The sequence below is a fragment of the Crocuta crocuta genome, unplaced genomic scaffold (genome assembly GCF_008692635.1).
Source record: "Crocuta crocuta isolate KB4526 unplaced genomic scaffold, BGI_CrCroc_1.0 scaffold119, whole genome shotgun sequence".
NCBI classification, from domain to species: domain Eukaryota; kingdom Metazoa; phylum Chordata; class Mammalia; order Carnivora; family Hyaenidae; genus Crocuta; species Crocuta crocuta.
Genome location: NW_027551562.1, coordinates 10,000,270 through 10,007,960, shown reverse-complemented (window position 1 = coordinate 10,007,960; position 7,691 = coordinate 10,000,270). Strand labels below are relative to the sequence as shown.

The window sequence follows — 7,691 nt, the reverse complement described above, 5'->3', positions numbered from 1 at the left end:
TCTGTCCACGCACAGGTCCCTGAGTGTCCTTTGGTGTCTCCTCTTCCCATGCTGCACATGCTGTTCTCGTCTCTGTCCAAGGGGCCCGTCTGACACCTGGACTGCAGACCTCTTCCCCCCGGGCTCTGGACTGCCTTTTAAAAAAGTTTTTTTTAAGTTTATTTGTGAGAAAGAGAAAGAGAGAGGGGTAGAAGGAGAATCTCTCCGTCAGCACCCAGCCCGACATGGGGCTCAGTCTCGAAAACCATGAGATGATGTCCTGAGCCCCCCAGGTGCCCCTGGGCTGCCTTTTACTTTAGCTGTGTCTACTTTGAAAGTTTTTAATATTTTGACGTTATCAGCGTTTCCCTTTGGGACTTCTGTTCTCTGTACCCACCCGCAAAGTCCTCACCCAGAGGCCCAGTCCTGGCGTTTGCGTTTGAGGCTGTGGGCCAGGCCAAGTTGGTTCTGAGCTTTGCTAATTTGGGGTTGGGCTCAGTGGATGTCCAGTTGTCCGTCCCTGTTGGTTGAGATGGTCGAGTCACCTTGACATTGACACTCCTGTCTGGAAGCCCCTGACCGTTCACCTGGGTGCTGACTCGTCTGTACTGATCTGGGTCTCTCCTTACGTGATACCCAACTGCCGTGCCTGGCGTACCCATAAAGTAAATCTCAAATCGAGTTGGGAATTATTTTCTTCTCCTGTTTTGTGTGTAGAACTGGTATTGTTCTTCCTTAAATATGTGGCGGAATTCACCAAGGAAGCATCCGAGCTGGGATTTTCTTTCTTTCTTTTTTAAAAAAAAAATTTTTTTTTAACGTTTTATTTATTTCTAGGAGAGAGAGAGAGACAGCGTGAGCAGGGGAGGGTCAGAGAGAGAGGGAGTCACAGACTCCAAAACAGGCTCCACAGAGCCCGATTCACAGGGCTCGAACCCATGAACCGCAAGATCATGACCCAAGCGAAAGTCGGACGCTTAACCGACTAAGCCACCCAGGTGCCCCCCAAGCTGGCATTTTCATGGTGGGAAAATTTGAAACTATGATTTCTTTAACGTTGCCATGACACGTGTCACACGTTACAGCGTTATGTGCTGCAGTGTCACACGTCACAGCATCACACGTCACAGCGTCACACATCACAGCATCACACGTCACAATGTCACATGTCAGTGTTACACATCAGTGTCATGTCACAGCATCACATGTTGTGTCACATGTCGCAGCATCACATGTCAGTGTCACATGTCAGTGTCACAGTCAGTGTCACAGTCAGTGTCACATGTCATAGTGTCACACCTCAGTGTCATGTCAGTGTCACATGTCACAGCACAGCACCACACGTCACAGCGTCACACGTCACAGTGTCACACATCAGTGTCACGTCAGTGTCACACGTCACATCACAGCATCACATGTCACATGTCACAGTGTCACAGATCACAGCGTCACATGTCCCAGCATCACATGTCCCATGTCACAGTGTCAGAAGGTCACAGAATCGCCCAGTTTCTGCTGCTTCTCACATGAGCCAAATTTGATCATTTGTGTTTTCGAGGAACTTACCCATTTCATCAGAGTCGTGGAGTTTATTGGCATGAGGTTGTCCATACCGTTCCCTCCCTGTTCGAACACCTGTGTGGTCGGTAGTAACACTGCCTCTCACTTCTGATATGGCTAACTTGTGTTTTCTCCGTTTCATGCTTGACTAGTCCTACCGTGAGGATAATCAATTTTACTGATCGTTTCAAAGAACCAGATTTTGATTTCGTTCATCTTCTCTATGTATTCAATGTTGAGTTAATTGATTTTTGCCCATCTTTATTATTTCCTTTCTTTTCCTTGCTTTGGGGTTAATTTGCTTTTGTTAGATCATTGACCTGAGACCTTTCTTCTTCCCTAGTAATGGGTGTTTATTGCTATAAATTTTTCTCTGTGTGTTGCTTTACTTACACGATTTTACATATGTTGTATTTTCATCTTACTCATTTAAAAATATTTTCCAGTTTCCTTTGTGGTTTTTTCTTTAACTAAGGGTTGCCTAGAAGAGTGTTGCTGGATTTTCAAATAATTCACTTTGTTTCCAGATACCTTTCTGTTATTAACTTCTGGTTTAGTGCTGTTGTGGCCGGAGAGCGTTCCGTATGGTTTCCGCTGTTACATGTGCATCAGGACCGGCCGCACACTCGGAGATGTGGTGTGTCCCGTGTGTGTCCCTGTGTGTTTGACAGGAGTGTGTCCATGTGTTGTTGGGTAAGAGTGTCCTATAATTGTCACTCAGGCTCAGGTGGTGGCTGGTGCTGGTCAGGCCTTGGTACCCTCACCGATCTTCCGTCCGCCGCCCTGCTTACTAGGTGCTGACGACTGTGACCGTGGATTTGTCTGCTTTTCCTCCTGAGCCTGTCCGTGCTTCGCACGTTTTCCAGCCATGCTGTTAGGCGCGTTGGACACGGAGGACTTCTGTCGTCTTCATCTCTTGCCCCCTTCGTCGCTGTAAAACCTCCTTTTATCCCTACCTTCATGTATTGTTCTGAATTCTCTAATGTTAGCGGAGGGGTTTTCAGACGGCCACTGTCACCCAGCGCACCTTCCAGGCCCTTCCCCCACAGGTGTGTCTGATTTTCCACAGGAAGTGCCTTCCTCATAGTCTGTGTATATGCAGTTTGCCCTTGGCGCCATCTGACCGTCTCCACTTTGACCGGAACGGGGGCGGTGGTGCCCTCTACTAGAGCCTCGGTGATGACGGCGTGGCCACCGCTGGCCGCTTGGGGGCCCTGCGGGGGCCTCAAGTTGAGGCCACGTACTTTTGGCAGAAATGCCGATATGTTCAGGTTTAAATCTCCCATCTCGATATTTGTGGTATTTGCTGCGTTGTTTTGGAGTAATTGCGTGTTGATGATTATTCCATTTCACGTTTGCTCTTGGCTTATTAGTGACCCCGGCTCCTTTTGTGTTGTGCTGGCTGTCCACACACCTGCTGCCTTCGCGTAACATGGCGCCACGCCACGTGTGACCAGGGAGCCTCACGGCCGACCCCGTCACACCCCGTTATCGCTAGGAGCACCTCAGTAGTAGTTTGCTTTACTAATCGACGGTGTCTGAGCTATGTTTGAAATGAGACCTACACCCCGCTCTGCACTCTGCTTCTCGTGTGGATCCAAATTGCCTTTTATGCTTTCTTTTGACCTGACAGACGTCCAGCGTTTCCTGTGGCACATCTGGCTGAGACAGTCTCTCGGCTCTTTTGTCTACAATAAATCTTCATTTTGCCTCCAGTTTTGAAATATACTTCCATTGTGTATGGAATTTTGGTAGAAAGGGTTTTTCCCTTCTCCTGGCACATGGAAGACGTCCCCGCAGCCCTGACGGAGGGCGAAGTGTCCTGTGTCTGGCCCCTTCAGTGGCCTCTTCGCCACAGGCTCTCTGCAGTTTTGACTGCTGTGCCTTGGGCTTTTTAGTTTTAATGTATATATTCTTAAATGTTTATTTTTCAGAGACAGAGTGAGCAAGGGAGGGGCAGAGAGAGGAAGACGGATCTGAAGGAGGCTCTGAGCTGACAGCACAGAGCCTGACGTGAGGCTTGACCTCAGGAACTGTGGGATCATGACCTGAGTTGAAGTTGGACATTTAACTGACCGAGCCTCTCACGAGCCCCTAAATTTTAATATTTCTTCTGCTCGGCATTTAATGAAATTTTTGGAACTTGGTTTTTAATTGCATGGAATTTGGGTACTTTTGGCTTGCTCTTCTTGAAATTCTATTTCTTTGCTCCCCTTCTGTGGCTCCATGTGCTGAGTCCCTGGATGTCACTCTAAGGTCTCTGTGGCTTCATCACCGTGTCAGCTCCAATACACCCCCCTTCGCCATGCAGCGCTGCGTCTGCGGCCGACCCCCTGCAGTGCAAGGTCACCTTGGGTGTCCCCTGGGGCCTTGAGAAGGGGCTCTGTGTGTCTCCCGGTCTCTCCTGCTGCTCGGTGTCCCTCGGTGCTTTTGCAACTGTTATGCATGTTGTTCTGCACACGTCACGTCATGTCCGTCATTTCTGGGCCTGGTTTCCAGTTGACTGACCTTTCTCCTGGTTTGGGGTCACACGCTCCTGCTTCTTCGTGTGACCCGCGAGTTCGAAGCGTGAATTCTGCGTCCTTCCTCCCGGGCTCGGTCGTCTTCCTTAAGGTAGGACTGTGCTCTGTTCCAGGCGCAGTAAACTTACTTGAGGGTCACTGCGATCTTTTGGGGCTCGTGTATGGGATCTCAGGGCACTTCTGCAGTCGCTGCAGCCCCCAGACTGCTTCACGCTGCTGCTGAGGTGCGACCCTTTGCGGTCACTGCCAGACACTGCGGTGCTGGTGACGGTGATGTCCTTTCCCCTCTCCCTGTGTGGGGAAGGGTGGGGGTGGCCTCCCTCGTATCCTGTCTCCTCGGCTGAGGGGCATCTTTCCGTGTGCGAGCACATCGTGTGTTTGTCCACCGACGAGGGGTCCAGGAGCCCCTGGTGCCTCATCGCCTCACCCCTGTCTTCTGCCCCAGGGCAGCTGCTGCACCTGGCGGGTGCCTCCCTCCCCCCCACCCCCCNCCCCGCTTGTAGGAGGTGCCAGAGGACGAGCCGTGGGGACCACAGGGTGCACCGGAGGCTGTCTGGGGTCAGGGCATCCCTTCCCAGCTTTCATGCAGGGGAGGGGGAGCCGGGGCCTGCTCCCCTAACACAGAAGCTCAAGTATATCTGCTGCCCTGTGTTGTCATCCATGATGAAGTGGCTTATGTTTTGGGTTTAATGTCCCTCTTCCGTCGGCCAGCACATACCTCTGACCTGAGAGCCAGCCCTGTGACCCGCAGCTGACACGGTGACCTCTCTGTCCTCCCTGCCTGTTCCTCCTCTGTTTCCTATGCTGGTGGCAGCCCCCTTCCGTCCCAGTAATGCCCACTGGACACGACGTTCTCCATCTGCCCCTGCAAGTCCACCCCCCCCTCGCACCCCTGGGTCACTGCCCTGTGCTGCGTGCAGAGGCCCTGCTCGCGCTGCGCGGTCACCGTCCTGCCGCTGCCCTGTCCGACGGCTGCCTCGGTGTGGGGTCTGGGCACACACGGTTCGGGCGAGCCCCGCCCCCGCAGCCCCAGCCGCCTGTATGCGGACATGGCCTCTCTCGGGGTTCCAGCCCCTTCCTGGCTTAAGGAAGAGGTTACGCTGCTCCCACTGCAACACGGAGCCTTCGTCTCCCTCATGCAGCCCCCCCCAGCTGCCCCCAGCATGGCTCCGCCCCCTCGGTGGTGTCCCCTGTGGGGGCTGCCACACCCCTTGGCGTCCCAGCGGGGAGAGGGGGAGGGCGGTCCAGGGCTAGCAGCCTCCTTGTAAGAACAAGGCGGGGACTGCACTCGATTCTCTCATTCCAGGGTGAGAAGTGAGTCACGGGGCCCCCCGCCCGCAGGGGCGTCCGCACCGTGTGGTCGGGTGCTCGGACCAAGGAGAGACTGGTCTGAGGGAGGCAGCCCGGGTTGCCCCACAGCCTCAGCCGGCATCCGGCGTCCCCTCTGCTGAGGTGGGAGCCCCCCACGCCCCCAGACCTCCGTGGTGGGGGAAGGCCGTCCAGGTGCTGGACTTGCTGTCCTTGCTCCCGGGCTGGGACCCTTCCCCACCCACCCCTGCCCTGTGCATTTGCAGTAGCTCCTGGAGCAGCGGTGGCTGTGGCTCCTACATGTGCCTCAGACCCCATGGTGGTGGCTGCGTGTGGACCAGGCTGGCACGCCCACCCTGCCGTGCAAGGGCCTCCCAGGCACCTGCCCACTGGCCAGAGTCCACGCCAGCCCTGGACGTGGCTCCTCAGGGTGGCTTTGGGCCAGCCCCCTGCCCCCTGCACCCCTGCCTCCCACACCCTGCACCCCTGCTCCTGCCCTCCATACCCCTGCCCCCTGCACCCCTGCCTCCCACGCCCTGCACCCCTGCCCCTGTCCATACCCTGCCCCCCACACCTCTGCCTCCTACACCCTGCCCTCCTGCCTCCCACGCCCTGCACCCCTGCCCCTGCCCTCCATACCCCTGCCTCCCACACCCTGCACCCCTGCCCTCCATACCCCTGCCCCCCGCACCTCTGCCTGCCACACCCTGCACCCCTGCTCCTGCCCTCCATACCCCTGTCCCTGGCACCCTGCACCCCTGCCCCTCACACCCCTGCCCCCCAAGCCCAGCCCCCCTGCTCCCTGCACCCCTGCCTCCCACACTCTCCACCCTTACCCTCACACCCTGTACCCCTGCCCCCCTCACCCCACACTCTAGCCAGTAAGGGGCTTGCTTGCCCGCTTGCCCACCCCTCACTGACCCCGAGGGCTCTGCACTGACTGGCCGGTGGAGCAGGGGCTGGAGAGCTGCATCTGAGGTCTGGCCTCTCCTGCTGAGACGCCAGCAGCCCTGCCCTGTGGGCCGCAGCCCCTTCCCCTTTGTAAAGGCTTCAGTTCCAGTCCTGCCTCTGCCCTTTCTGGGGCCACTCTCTCCGCCTCTGGGAGCTCAGCTGTGTCGTCCCTGGTTTGGAGACAGAATGCCTCAAAGCCTCAAAGCCTGTGTCGCCTGGAGAGACGCTCGCCCTACGGGGTCAGGAGTAGACAGGGCCCTGGCGGGGGCAGGGCTTGGCCCGGGGCCCAGGCCACAGTGTGACCCAGGGGATGGGACTTGAAGAGATGTCCAGAGGAAAGTGGCTCTGAGAAGGGATAATGGGTGGCTTTGTCCCAGTGTAAATGACTTCTGGAATCATCTGCACACAGACCTGGAGGATAGGAACAATTCTTGGAGCCGGATATTTCTTGGAGCCTGTCATTTAGTGGGTGAGGCAGGCGGCCGGGCTGGGCCTCTGCCTGTGTCTGTCCTGTAGAAAATCTCACACCGGCCTCCCCGTGGGGAGGCCCGGAGGCCACCGCTCCCCACCTCATCCACCGCTGCGTTAACGTCAGAGTGCGCTCCTGACCTTGTCGTCCTGCACCGGTCCTGTCCAGGTCAGGCCCTTTCAGGCGGAGGCGCCAGCCTCCCTGGGGGCCGGTAGCAGCGGGCAGTGTAGACACACATGTGCGTGCTTCCTGTCCGAGGCTGCGTCAGGTGAAGGGCCCCGTGCGTTCCGTTGCTGGCTGGTGGCCCCTGTCCAGGTTTTGAGAAAGAAGCCACTGTGAGTGTCTTGCACAAGCTTTGTGTGGGCACGTTTGTGTTTCTGTGCGGGGCTGCCCAAGGGGCCGTGGCCAGGCCAGGCAGGACCTCGTCCCGTGAAGGAGGCGGACTTTTCCGTAGCGGCCACAAGAGTTTCATGCTTGCCCAGCGGAGTGGGCCTTCGCATCCCTGAGACTCGGTGGCGTCCGCACGGTGATCATGTGGTTTTTAGGTTGAGATAAAGAGTCTCCACGTTACCCACCTTAGCGCGGCCGTTTCTGAGGTTTGTAGCAGATCCTGCAGTGTGCGCACCCGTCGCCGTGAGTGATCCAGAGCGTTCTGTCCCTCCAGCACAGCTGTTAGCAAGCATCCCCCCCACCGGCTCAGCCCCCCGGCAACCACGGCTCTGCTTTCCATTCCCGCGGACCTGGACTCTTCCCGCATGGAACCGCGTGGTGGGAGGCCCGTGTCCGATTGCGTTCACGGGCGCAGCGCTGGGCATGGCTCTGCTGTCAGCACTGCTCCTTCCCGCGGCCATGCGGCGTTCGCTGTCGGCTCGGACCCCGCGTCCCCAGATGCCGCCCATTGG

The 7,691-nt window shown here is 56.8% G+C and overlaps 1 protein-coding gene across 1 annotated transcript in view; it reads left to right on the top strand.

Annotated features, from left to right (window-relative positions):
• TSNARE1 (t-SNARE domain containing 1) overlaps positions 1-7,691 on the top strand; it is an 88,719-nt gene that overhangs the window by 41,421 nt on the left and 39,607 nt on the right. The window lies entirely within an intron of this gene.